This window comes from Drosophila sulfurigaster, chromosome 2L (genome assembly GCF_023558435.1).
Source record: "Drosophila sulfurigaster albostrigata strain 15112-1811.04 chromosome 2L, ASM2355843v2, whole genome shotgun sequence".
Classification (NCBI taxonomy): Eukaryota; Metazoa; Arthropoda; class Insecta; order Diptera; family Drosophilidae; genus Drosophila; species Drosophila sulfurigaster.
This window is the reverse complement of record NC_084881.1, coordinates 10,252,415-10,267,479: the sequence shown is the minus strand read 5'-3', so window position 1 is coordinate 10,267,479 and position 15,065 is coordinate 10,252,415. Positions and strand designations below refer to the sequence as shown.

The following is a 15,065-nucleotide window of genomic DNA, read 5'->3' as shown; positions in this document are numbered from 1 at the left end:
TGCTTGGCCATATTTGATTGACTGCTCGACTAACTGCTCTTGTGGCATGGCTGTGGATATTTACCCTTCACCTACAATGCGCACACAGTATATGGTATAGTAATAGTGTACTAGGGATTCTATCAGCTGTCACAAGGCTAGGTCTCTGCATAAATGCATAAAACAAAAGGAGTTGAGTTCGACGTTTATTTGCGAGCGATTTGCATAAGCAGAGACGAACCAACGAACGAACGTGCAACAGTTGTTGTGGCAGTAACCGCAGCAGCAACATGTCTATATCAGTATCTGCATCAGCATCTCAATATGTACATATGTATCTACCAGATACTTTATACCTTTGTATTCATGCATGAGCTTGCACAGTAGCATAACATTTGACTGTTTTCAGTGAGCACTTCATGCAAACATTACAAACATAACCCAACATTGCACACACATATCTATTCGTATCTCTTTGTGTCATTGTACTTTGAGTTTGTTTCCACAACTCGAGGCTGTTTTTCGCTATTACTCTTACTGGAGATAGGCGTGTTTTCGAATTTATTGTTAAACACAATGCCATGCCAAAGACAGAGCAATCCAACACGATGCACACAAACATGACAATTTGCTACGATGTAAGCGTTTGCAAGAAATTAATTACTATTTATTTTGTTTCCTTTTGATTTGGTTTCTTCTCACATGTGAAATCACAATAGCAAACCAATTTATGGAAATTCGTTTTCAATAATTGTCATCAATTTTCACTTGATATTCTTGTGTGACTTTGTCGGTAATTGTCGAAATCATATAAGAGTCTAATTGTGTTAATATTGTAGTATATTAATCTCTAAGTAATTTCATTTTAAAAATTATTATTTCATGATTGAAATTGTAATTTAAAATTTTATTTTATATAAAATACTTTTTAGTTTATATAAAAAGTTATCATTTTATATCAAGTATTAAAAAATATCAGGCATAGTCATATCATTTATTAAAAATCTCATTTTCATTTAAATTACGTAACTTAATATATAAAAAACCATTATGCTTAAATATCATTTATCATTTATATTTATTACTTAATATTTCAAATATGTAGTTTGAATTATAAATAATGAATTTAAATATTTATAATGTTCGACTTAATCGATAATGAATCCAATCTATACTTAAATAACAAGATATATAGAAGACCAATTCGATAATCGTTATATACTTAAAACTTTCTAACTTTACTCTTGCGACGTTTGGCACTATCAAAGTCAAAAAGACTGTCACAAGCAGCAGCACTTTGAGCCGCTGGCAATTTGTAAGAAAACTTTCTTCGCATTAGAGCTTAAAAGTTATTCCGATAGCTGAACTCGCTGAGTTTACCTCGCAGCCGCAGAGCTGCATCTAAAGCATTTTATTCAATTTCTGGTTCACTTACTTCCCCAGCAAAAAAACTCGTGTTTTTTATGCAGCGAGCATTAAATATGAAAAATCAATTTCAGATTCCCTACAACATCTAACCGCAGCATCATTGCAATCACATACACTCGCACACACACATGTTCAGGTACTGAGGGCACTTGCAAATGCAATTGCAATGCAACCCTGACCATATAACAGTTTATTGTGTCGGTGGGCGCGCTCGCCATATGCATTTACATGGACCCAAGCAAGTAATCGGCAGCTGGCAATGGGAACAACGCGTGAAACAGGGCAACGAGCGACGAGTGGGGGACAGCGAGGGGCAAATGGTTTCACTCGGGTCGTCCACGCCCCCCTTTTACATGTCTCTATTAACGCTTAGAGCGCCGAGTTTCCTACTGTGCTGTGCTCGACATCCCTCCATCTCTTTGTCTCTCTTTCTTTCTCTCGACCGCTTACTCGGTCTCTGTCTTTCAGCTTTGCTCAGCATTTGCATAAAATGTGCAACGGCTGCGACTACGACGACGTCTGTTAAGCTTTTTATACCCTTTATTATTAAAAATGCCAAAGAATCTTTCCTGTAAACTGACTTATGAATACTGTAGTATTATTATTATTATTATTCTTAATTACTACACACATATGTATTGTATATTATTTTTAAATTAAAAGCTTAGCTCAATATGTTATACTTTATTGTGTGAAGGTATTTTTGTTGTCTAACCTACAGCGTATGCTGCAGTCATGCATACCCGCTTCGTTGATTATTCTTACTTGTTATTTATGCGCTCGCCTCGTTTGGTTTTCATGGTTCAGCTTGCTGTGGCCGTTGTTTTTTCTTGACGCTTTGTGCCCACGGTCTGAACCCTTTTGCTGGCATTTATTTGTGCTGTGGCAAAGTTGTAAGTCGAGTACTGAAAGTTGCCGGCAAATTAATGAAGTTTTTTCCGGGCATATGATTAAAAACTTTGCTCTTAGCTGCTGCATTTGCATGCGTTGTCGGGTTACACATTCTAAAAGTTAGCCGCAGCAACCAAAACTTTTCCCCTCCACTCCGCTACCGTTACGTTCGCATTTGCATTTCCATTTCACCATTTTCCAATGCTGCTGCTGCTTCAGCAGCTTCTGATGCTGTCCACTACAATGCTCGTAATATCTTTTAGTTACATTTTGTGTGCTTTCAATTCCATTCGCCACCTTCATTCCATTCCCTGGCATCATGCACAGATTTGACCCACTTATAGCTGCTGCCCAGATCACGATTTCAAACGTTGCGCTGCTTTTTCTACAATTTCAATACCCTGTGGATTAATACAAATCCAATTTGATGAGGTAGCCACAAGAGAGATTTTGCATTCTATATTTAGAATTATTATTATTTTTCTTTAGTTAACATGTAAATTTACTATTGATTTATACAACATTTATACGATTTATTACAGGGTATTTTGTGGTTTCGTACTCTTTGTTTGCGATAACTTTACCCAAAGCTCTTGGGTGTTTTTATTTTGTTTGTTCAGTTTGCGTCTTTTTTAATTGTCTTTGGGTTTGCTTTTTGCTCAGCTGTCACGAGAAATCTTTTCACATTTTTCCATTTGGCTTTTGTTTAGCTTGAAAACGGCCAGATAAACAGCCAGCGGGTTAGTTGATTTAAATACATAGTAGTTAGGTTTGTCAATAAAAAATATTTAAAGTCATTCATTCACTCAACTGTTTTGCTATTGTCTGTCTGCCATGGTTATTAATACGAATACTTTCTATTGTTGTGCGGAAAGGGAGATGAATGTAGGGTTTCAGATATGAAAACGATCCACGACGAATGAGGTTTTTGTGTATCCCCAATTAAATTGCTGACAAGAGTGCATAAAACAGAAAGTAATGTTTTTTAAATGATGCTTGAATTTCAACGAAGAAATCAAAGTATTTATCATGTATTCATTAAAAGTATTTCCTTAAATTATTAATATAATAAATATAGTGTATATATATTTTATGATGAAGTAAAAGATCTTTAAAAGTATGAAACTGAGTTAGTTTTCCTTTAATTTTAACTTTTAACTTGGCCGTTGTTTTTGTGGAAGTACAAGCTCAGAGATCTCGTTACCCTTTCTTTTCTTTCTTTTGTTTTTATCAATTTCTGGTCAATAGTTGAACGTCATTTAGCTTTGGGCCATATGTCAGTTCTCTTGTTTTACTTTGGCAGCTTCTCAAAGCGTTTTTACCGTTAATTGCAATCGTATTTACAGCTAATTCAGTTAATTCGCACTTGAAAGTGGCCCAAAGGAAAAACCGTTTTCTTTTTGCTCTCTCTTACTCGTTTTGTTGCCCCTTCTTATTTCCAAGCAACCAACTGGCAACAAATCGTGGCACTCAGGGCCTGGGCCACTCGAAGCGACGGCTTTTTAATTGACAGGCAACGGGCCAGGTTGCGATCTCAGAGGCAGAGAGGCCTCAGTTGAAGCGTGGGAGGGCTCCTCCATTCCATGGGCGATGGGAACAAAAAAGGTCAGACCAGGTAAAAAACAAGGGAAGCAGCAGCAGCAGCAGCATCATTGAAAGGCCTTTGAGACAGCTGCGTTGCATTGACTCAAAATGGAATTGTGGAGTTGGCTCCAGTGGCAGCATCATCAGCAGCAGCAGCTGCTCTGGCATTCAGTCAGTCGTGAGCGTAGCTTTAATAGGTTGCAAGGGGGAGAAGGGAGGCAGATGGAATCAGCGGAAGAGCCGTAACAACGGGACGATTGACTTGATTAAAGATTTCACACTTGATTAAACACTGGCCCCGTTAACGTTTACGCTGCTCTTGTTGCTTGTTGTTGGTGCTCCACAGCTCCAATTGCAAGTTTCAAGTTCATTGAAACAATTGACGAACGAATTATTTCCATTAAACCACACATGAAATTTTATATCTACGGTATATCTATATCTATATCTATATCTATATCTATATCTATATCTATATCTATATCTATATCTATATCTATATCTATATCTATATCTATATCTATATCTATATCTATATCTATATCTATATCTATATCTATATCTATATCTATATCTATATCTATATCTATATCTATATCTATATCTATATCTATATCTATATCTATATCTATATCTATATCTATATCTATATCTATATCTATATCTATATCTATATCTATATCTATATCTATATCTATATCTATATCTATATCTATATCTATATCTATATCTATATCTATATCTATATCTATATCTATATATATATATATCTATATCTATATCTATATCTATATCTATATCTATATCTATATCTATATCTATATCTATATCTATATCTATATCTATATCTATATCTATATATATCTATATCTATATCTATATCTATATATATCTATATCTATATCTATATATATCTATATCTATATCTATATCTATATCTATATCTATATCTATATCTATATCTATATCTATATCTATATCTATATCTATATCTATATCTATATCTATATCTATATCTATATCTATATCTATATCTATATCTATATCTATATCTATATCTATATCTCTATATCTATATCTATATCTATATCTATATCTATATCTATATCTATATCTATATCTATATCTATATCTATATCTATATCTATATCTATATCTATATCTATATCTATATCTATATCTATATCTATATCTATATCTATATCTATATCTATATCTATATCTATATCTATATCTATATCTATATCTATATCTATATCTATATCTATATCTGCCGTTACATTATGAAACTCCTCGCTCTTTTACTAACACATTATGTATTAATTCTCGTAATCCGCGTCGTTACTAATTTTTACTGCAAATGCCATAATCGTAAATACTTGTACAATCAATTTTTACTGCAAATTACTAATGACGCTTATTCTTCGTTTTGCTCTTTTGCAGCTGTCGCCCTTCAAAATTTGCCGCAAAGAGAGGTAAGCTTCTTGTCCCACTTCCTCCATATTTACTCTGCTGTCTGCTCTTCATAGATAGCACATACTCCGACATAAGTATAACGAGTGCTATTTGCTTGGGTTTTCCCTTGGGCGCATCGTATCAATCTTAATTTATAACAAATTTAATATGGTTGTTTGCAACGGGATGCGAACTCGCAAACCGAATTGAGGACGAATCCTCCTAGGATTATGGCATCGTACAACGCCTACAACACATATACGAGTATGTTAAAGTATGTAGTATATTTGGATGTCTCCAGATCCATATGCAAATGTGCAATTCTCATGTGTTTGTGGGCGTGGCTGGTTTTTGGTTAAAGCTTAGCAATCCTCTCTGCTTTTTGCTGCACACATTCACACGACTGTGCTCGGCTTTCCTTCCTTTTTTTGGTCTTTTTGCCCGTGTCAAAATGCTGCGTGACCGACGTTGCGTAAACGCCTGTAAATATGCTACGAGTAAAAAAGAAAAACCGAACGATTCGAATGGAAACGTGTACAGCAAAATACACTTAAGTGATTTTATGGCGCCATTTAAATGGTTTTCAAATCTGCCAAACGTAAAAATGTGTGCGACCTCGAGGGGGTTAGCCATAAATTTGGAGTAACGTTTCACCCCCAAAATTCTGCTGGTATGCTTTGAAAGCTGCCCCCACCTGTGAGTTTGTGTGTTTTATGTGTCGGTGTGTGTGCGTGTTGAAATGCGCTTATCAGCAACAAGTAGATGGAAGCGATTGCCGCGATTGCTGAAAACACAGGAAACCCGAATCGGTCGAGTCGCCTATACAATAACCACACAATGAAATACTCTGCGCTTCATTCGTAAATAGGTTAGATGGAATTGAAAGTACTATACTACAATGGAATATATATATAATTTATAATATCTAATGCACAATTATATTATCAGGAGTTGTTTTGCCAACTCATTGGTTATACCCTACTGAGTATTACACTAAAGGGTATTGTATGGGCATCATTTTGGCTTGCTGTCTGCGGCTTATCAACGACACCAGGAGTACAGGCAGCCTATCACCAGGGGCTGATTGTTGACTGTTGAGTTGCTTGGACTGCCTACTGACAAGCGAACTCGTCTGATTGAATGCTTGACAGACTGCTTGATTGACTGACATTGTCGGTCGCTCCCAAGGGCTGTGTATCAGAGAAATTGATGCTGCCAAAAAGCAATTGAAATTGAAGCATTGCATACTTAAAGGCGCTGTGCAGTGAAGCAAACGCTGATTGCGTTGCTTTTGATAAATTATAATGTTATGTTGAATGACTCGCAGATACGCAGGAATTTCGCAACCAAGATAATGATATAGACAGATTGCACATCGACCGAGATTTTTATTGATAAAAATAAAAGTTAGTGGCATATTAATGTCTATCACCTGTTGTAGAAAATCCATCTATCAGCATTTTCCGGCAGAGAATTCCTCTTTAATGATTTTGAGTGCAGATTGCACACTCGAAAAGTATACATAAATAGGCTTAAATGTTTCATGCCCCATTACGAGTACTATGCGTAGCAGGCTCTCCATTATTTGGACACTCGTTGCGTATACGTAATGCGTGCGCAATGAATTGCTTTGTTTGCTTAGGCTTTTGACGGCTTTCGAGTCTTGGTAAAGCAAAGTCTCTTGACAATATTTACGCTACCAAAATAATGTATAAATAATTGCATGTCACTTGCTGACTAAGCTAACAAAATAAAAAAGTAAACAGACAAACAAACAAACAATGAAACAAACGCACATTTATTTCGCTTTTGTGCGTTGAGTTGATGTTTGTTTGCTGTTTTTTTTTTATGCCATGTGTTGACAGCTCAACACCTGAACTAATCGGAGTACTGACATTAGCATAATGACAGACTAGTGGGCGTGGCCATATGTTCAATACGCTACTCCCACATTAATTACAGTTATTATCACTCCAAAACAAAAAACAAAATTCGAGAAGGGCAAATCAAATTAATGGTGTAGCAAAACCAACAATATAAGGACAATTAATGTCATATCAACATTATTAAAAACAAAAAAATCAATATAACGCATGACAAATTATCAGCAAGCTGCAAAATCTCGCCACAGGTCACTTTTAAAGCTGTCACCACGAGAGGCAGCAAGTGTATGCGGACAAGGACTGCAGTTGACAGCGTATCTTAAATTATGCAGAAACGAGAACAAAATATTAAAAAAAAAAGGAAAGTTAACTGACACTTTGACCCCAGTGACTGACTAGAAAATATCCTGGATTAAATACAGCGTAGGGAATCTCTTACAGATTTAAAACTTTTTCGATATTTATTTTAAATCTTCAGATACTTTTGGTATTTCATTTTTATAGGGAAAATAAAACACATGCAGTAAATACAACCGAATCTTTTTATTAATTAAGTGCCTGACCAACGAGTTAACAATTGTCAGCAGTGGTTAAAGTCGGTGGCCAATAAAAGTGGCCAGTCCCCCGTGGTGATCCAGAGTAGAGATTGTGAGTAGAGAGAGAGAGGGGGCGATTTCTGTTTGTGTCATGAGAAATGTCAGTCCATTAGGCATGTTTAAATACGCCAGACTTGACACTTATTGATATTGACAAAGGTATTGACAGCACAGCACGCAGTTTAAAAATTTTAAAAAATACAAAATTTAGATTAAATAAATTTGTCAAGTAAATAGCTTAAAATATGGTTGCAATTATTTAGTTAATATCTTTAACATTGCAAAGCTATATAAAACTCAAATTAAATTACTACTAGTAAGATTACAGTATGAAGTAAACGTTTGGCTAATGTTGTAATATAAAAAAGTAATGAACTACTAAAATTTTAAAACGCATTCGTATAGTTTCTCAGAAGTCCTAATCAAGTTCTACCAGCAAAGTTTTTCTTTCAGGCAATTGAATAAAAGACATCATCACTTTTGTAAACATAGAGTTGTTTATAAAAAAGATTCCTCCAAGTACCTAGTCACAACAAGCTCTTAGCTCGGTTCACATATTTTACAACAATTCCCTCTTTCCTCCACCTCGTATTCTCTCTGCGTGTGTGTGTGTATTGTTTGCTTGTGTTCTGTGTGTGTTGCCAACGCGTCTCGCCGCGATGTCTGCGAAATTGCGAGTTTGTCGCCCTGTTTGTTATTGCTGTTGTTATTGCTTTCGTTGTTGATGTTTCTGTTGCTGTTGGTTTTGCGCCTCATAAATCACAAAAATTTTTGCGCGTGCAAAATTAATAAAAAGCACAAAAGAAAGAGTGAGAGACGTGAAATAAAAACAAACCAGCAAAAAAAGCAAGTCAAGCCGAAAGCAAAGCGCAATAAAAAGTTTTTGATTTTGGATCTTTTTATTTGAGCTGAGGAAATTACAAAAAAAACAGATGAACTGATGGTACGAAGGGGGCGTGGTCGGAGGGCTGTGTGTGACAGCTTTGGCTTCAGCCAGACGAAGCGGAGCGGAAACGGAAGTGCGTAATACCATACGTGACCAAGCTGAAGCTGAAGCCGAAGCAGAAGCTGAAGCTGAAGCCAAAAGCTGAAAGCCGAAAGCTATGTCGCGCTTCTCTGCTCTGCGAGTTTTTTTTTTATTGTTCTTGTTGGTTTTTCAGCAAGGTGCAAACAATTTTTTGATTAATTGCATGACATGGAACACCGAAAATGAAAAAAAAAAACCACAACCAACAACAGGAACTCCGTGAGTCATTGCTGGGCTCTACTCTTTTGTTGCTGTGGGTTTTTTTTCGAAGGGAATGAAACAAAAGCCACGGGCACACTAAAAATAAATCTAGGCAGCCATAAAAATGCAATAAAAAAAAGGTGTTTCTTACTTCAACGTACGTGTGTGTGCAAGGTTGGTACTTTTAAAAAGCGTTCCACAGCAGCACAGTGTAATAAAAGGCTTACTTTCTTGATGTACGCCCCTGATAGGGCATTCATTCCATTCATTTATCAGCTTATCAAGTTATGACTAGAGTTGTGATTACACATAAAAACAATTTCAATAACGAAAGTTTAATCAACTCCGACGATAATTCATTTGTCTCATGAACTATTCATAAAGCAAGAAAATAAGACACATTTTTCTTAATAACCTTGTAATTAATAATACCTAAATGAATCTGCTTAAGTAGTAAAGGCCGTATTAATTTCTAGGTTTATCTAGTTAACTTTGAATATGCATTGTTCTTTATTTTTATACCCCCTACCCATAGTTTAAAATGGTATTATTACAATTGCAGGCAGGAAATATAACACGAAGAAAGAGACATATCAGACCATTTTAAATATTAATAATAATTCAGTTTAGTATTTTTGGAATTATTTGTTCTCTTGTCAAATAGATTATGTTTTAGATATGCACAAACAAAATATTTGTAAGCATTTAATCTAACTAAAAGAACAATTAAATCCAAGCATTATATAGACTTTAATTAATTAGTCACAGTGAAGAGTTCAAAGTTTGTGCATCATTAAAATATGATTAACATTCTGACTAGTTCAACACTCCCACAACAATTAATATTCTTTAAGCAAATTATAGCGGATTAATTAGTCAGCAAAAGGTACAAAAGTGCTCATCCCTTTGGAATTTTGTTGTTCATTTCGGTTCTATCCACTTTGAATGCGATGATTATAAATGATTATAAAATAACTGAGTGGGGCTCTCACATGCTTACACACTCGTATGTATTTGGGTTGCTTCAGTCTTAATTAAAATTAATTAGAGTGGTTAACATTTTAAAGCGGGCAACGAGCTCAGCAATCGCCCAGTTAATTAGGCGCTCTGACTAAACTGACGTAATTGTACATAGGAGAGAGGGGAGAGCGTATAGAGGGAGGTGTGTGTACATACATGGGTAGACTAAATTCAGTTAGTTGCCGTGTTGCAAATGTGAAAGCAGCAGTTGGCCAAATGTGCGAAAATTGCCAGCAAATTGGTAGAGAGACTGCCACGGGCCCAGAGATTTGCATACACGAGCTGAAAGTGAGGCACATTCGAATCAATTATGCCCCAACTCTCCCCTCCCCCCCCACCGCTTTTGTTGTCAGCCAGTCAGTCAGTCAGTCAGTCAGCGAGGCACTGTGGCAGTGTGGCAGGTAGTCAGCCAGGTGAGGCAACAACAGAGCGAGCGACGAGATTGCATTTCGTTCTATGAGTAAGTCAGCAAGTCAATCAGCGGAAGTTTGTCTCGTCACTGTGTCGAAGAGATCAAAGAAAATAGCAAGAATAACAACAGCAATAGCAACAACAACAACAACAACAACTGCAGCATCAACTATCGTGGCAACAACAATGCAAGAAGAAGCATAGAACCATGCTATTATTATACTTTATTCTCAGGTTCTACTTATTTCGCTGGCCTTTTGCCCTGTGGCATCAACTCAACTGCTTCGCTTTCTAGCCCAATTCTCTTGGCTGCCGCTGCTGTTGCTGTTGCTGCAATTTTGTAGCCAAAGTAACTGTACTTGATATGCTGCAATTTCATTATGCAGATCGACAGCTGCTCGAGGCTCGAGTTAAGCCTTTCAGCTGCAGAAAGTTCTTTTTGCATTGCGGCCCTTGACGATGTCTCTGCTCAGCAAGTTTGTGGCTTTCTGCCTTCTCTTTCAATTGTTTTTACCAACTTTAGCTCATAAAAGCGGCGACAGAGCAAAAAAGTGACAAAGAAATATATTCATTAAACAAAGGACTTTATGTCTTGTGGCACAGACAAAGTGAGAGCACAGTGTGGCAAAAACAGCATGGAATAAATTGCCACAAAAATTTCAAATGCTATTAGTTAAAGATAACATTGTAATTTGAAAAGAAAATAAACATTTGTTTTTATATTTACTTAAAGGTTTAGACGAACTTACTGAAGGTAAATTTTTTTGTAACACAAAATTAATTTTGCTAATCAAATTTTAGACCGTTCTATTTCCAAGAAAGCTTAAGAATATTTTGAGTTGTGGCGAAATGTCCATAAAGTTGCCAAGTTTACCTTTGAAAGAATATTTTTTTCGCATTTTATCCATTTTTAATTACGCGCTCGCTGAGCAAACTTTGTCAAGTGTTTTCGTTTTTTTCTTTACACCGGAAAGGAAACGAAAAGGAAGAAGGATACTGGGATGCTGGGTCTCTGGGCGGGTTCCGGCTATTAACGCCATTTTTTGACAGCATGTTTTGTACTCTTCGCTGATTGTGTTTGGCTTGCTGCCCTTGGCCATGCTCTCTTATTAATTTGGCCAATTTGGGTGGCGGAAGTGTAATGGCAACAATGGCAAACGGCGAATGGCAAATGGCATGGCAGAAATTAATTAAATTCAAAAAACACACACATACATACTGCACGCAGTCGATAGCTGAAGAGGCCTTTCCCACAGCCTCCAGACACGCACCCACAGCAACCGCAGAATCCAACACAAGCTCAGACTTAAACGCAAACCCAAACTCAAACTCAAACTCAGACTTAAGAGCAGACGCAATGGCGACTGTTTTCCCACAGTTGATGTCAGTGACTCCATCTTCATCTGGGCAACTTAGTTTGCAGCTGAGTCTTCGACATCGGGTGACTGTGTCGCCAGTTTGGCTGTGAAATTGTTTACGACCAAAAGCCAAAAACCAAGACAGGAAGCCATCAGAGGCCACGAAGCCACCAAGCCTCAAAGAGTGCGCCAGTTGTTGCTGTCGTCTCTTTTTTTTATGGTCAGCGGTTAGCTCTTATATTTTTCGCTTTTTTTTGGTTATCTTTGTTTTTGCCGCATGCGAAAATGCAAATTGGCCATTAACAAAAACTGGCCTATACGCTTTCACAAGGTATTTGCATTTTTTAAATGTCTTTAAATTTCGGCAGTATTAAGGAATTTAGTTTGCAAATTCAACCAACATTTTAAATGCTTTAACTGAGACCTGCATTCAACATAAATAAATAAAGTCGAACAACTTTTTTGTTCCAAGTTTTATTTTAAATATATATTTTACATTTTAAATTGTAGATGAAGCAAAGGAAATCCATCCGAAATGTATTTATTAAAAACTTCTAATCAAATAGATATAGGTATAATTTCACAACGTTTGAAAGAAAGAAATAATTCTTGTCGAATGCATTTCAAAAATTTAAGAAGCAACGTGAAACTTGCTACTATAAAATGTTTTCTGACTTTAAATATAGATATATTAAATATAAGTGTATCAAAACTTCGGTATTAAGAAAAAAAGTGTCCATGCTGCTATTAAAAACGACTTTTTCATTGGTATAATCAATTTAATGGCACTGTGCGAAAATTATGTGCGAAAAATTGTGCATGCCAATTAAATTATTGATTAAATTAAGTTATTTCTTGTTTTGGCTGTTTTGGCTGCCCCAGGGAAAATGCTGTTAAATTATGTTCAAACCAAAAAAGATATAAATTAAGCATCAGTAGTATACATACATACATGGTTTAGGGAAATAATCCATAGATTAAAATTTATAGCAATTTAAAAATGCGGATATATTGAAAATAGAAAACCGAATGTTATGCTTTAATATCCAGAACTGAATAAAGTTTTGGTTAGAATTTATTATAGATGGGAATTGATTGGATTGGTTTGGCGGAGGCTCTGACGCAAGTTCATCTAATAAGCGATTAAATTGAACGTGCAAGCCAATGAGCTGAGGCTGGAGTCGTGATGTAGCGGCTAAGCCCGCGCTGACGCCCATATAGTTAACCCAAATGCGGGACGAGAACTTCTGCTTTAGCGAGGAAAAGCAGGGAAACATTTTCAGTTAAAGCCACGGCAAGCGAGCAACAGGCGAAGCGATGCGGTGCGATGCGATGCTTCTTTCAATGTAGCCACAAAATGGATTATTATGTTAATTACTGTCACGTCACGTACCATCATCATGTTGTGGGGTTTTAGAGCTATCCACCACAGTTGTGGCCTGCAGGGGGGCAAAGCCAAGCAGGGGGCACCTCATGGCAATGCAGTTTCCCATCTGCTGCTGTGGATGCCATCGCTCTTACTGTTGCTGTTGCTGTTGCTGCTGCATTAAGGCTCCATTCAACTGCAAATTAGCACACAAAATACGAGGCACTGCAGTTGTTGGCAGCAGCAGCAGCAGGAGCAGCATCCAGGCATCAACTACAAGCCTGACTGTCGTTCAACGTCGCGTATACGTAATGTGCTCTTGTTGCTTGCCATCCTTGCCACATTATTTGAATGACATAATAAATTTAAATTATTTTCATTGACACGTCCGCAGCAGTAAAAAATATAAAAGCAAAATGACGCAGCTCCAAAATGTGAGCCACATAAATAATAAAATTATTATCATTTCCTCAGCGACTATAATTAATAAAAATGAGAATAATCTTAAAGCAAAGGATATTTCTTTACTTACATTCTCTATGCATATACATTTAATTTTGTTTGCTATTTTAAGCTATTAAATCGTTCCCACACATTAGAAAATCGCAACCCTCATTTATAATTATCGTGTTCTTTTATTAGACTTAATTAAGTTGTTGCCACGCCATAAAGTTGGCCAACACTTTATTCCACTTCTGGCAATAACATCGCAGAGCGCAAACGAGTAAAGTATCTTGTAGATTTGCTCATTATTAGATTAGAATTGGAAATAAAAAGAAACAGAAACAGAATAAAGATAACAAAAGGCAAAACGCAACAGGGGCGCGTCATCTTTGAGCCAGTTTTAGCTTTACTTTTTTTTGACAGCGTTTCTGGCGCATGGCCAAGAGCCATAGACGTAATTGTTGTAGCCGGTTTTTTTTTCGTTTTGCGAAGCTGATGACGAGGTCAAAACGACGTCAAAGCGACGTTCAAATGTGAGCTGCCAAGCTCTAAACAAGGCGCAAATAATAATAATCATAATACTTAATAATCATCATATGAAATAATATAGAAAAATTATGTAAATCGCGTTCTCCGTAAAAGGTAAACTTACCGGACAAGAAGTTTCTTTTTGTTGCTGTTGCTGTTGCAGTTGGCGAGATTTATTTAATTAGCTGCTCGACTGAGCACAAAACTTGACGCACACCCGTCTCATAAATCGCCGGACCTTTTTCGGGCATTATGAAAAATTATTCGAAATAATTTCGAAACACCAACGAAAACCTTGCGCCTCCTCAAGAAGTACGCGGGTATTTACATAATTAATTTCACTTTTCCGTCGCGAAGGCCCCAGCAAAGCTGACATCTTTGACCTCCATCCAATGTCCAGTGTCCCCTGGCTGCAGATGACAACTACTTTGATATGTAATTAGAATTTATGGCCATGTCGCTCAACCGAAGTGTCAACGAAAAAGAAAACTTGCTACCAACTTTTCTACACTCTGTCAACTGTTAGCAGCTCGGCTACTTTTGGCAGTTGGCAGCAAGTTCGCTTCGTTGATAGCTTGCAACTGACATTCAATTGCTCTTCTATTCTGTATCTCATTTTTTAGCATCGATTTTCACTGTCAGTGCCAAAGGCACGTGACATCCATCCATATGCTTTAGAGTTTTCGTACGTCAAAGTTGTAGTGCAGGAGAGAACTTTGAATTAATAATCACACAACTTGTGAAAAGTCAAAGAAGAAACTGAAATTTGTATCCAATTGCTTGGCAATAAATGTTTATTTCGAATTGAAATTGCTCTGGAAATATTAACAAGAAGTTTACCTATACCACAAAATTTAATAGATTAAAATTTGATCACATGGGTAAGATGCTGCA

At 36.5% G+C, this 15,065-nt stretch overlaps 1 protein-coding gene across 1 annotated transcript in view; it reads left to right on the top strand.

Moving 5' to 3' along the window:
- Positions 1 to 15,065, top strand: part of LOC133849743 (uncharacterized) — a 64,578-nt gene that overhangs the window by 14,348 nt on the left and 35,165 nt on the right. Inside the window, exon 2 of the mRNA XM_062285862.1 lies at positions 5,326 to 5,357. The gene's annotated coding sequence lies outside the window, so the exon portion shown is untranslated. The remainder of the gene's footprint in view (positions 1 to 5,325; positions 5,358 to 15,065) is intronic.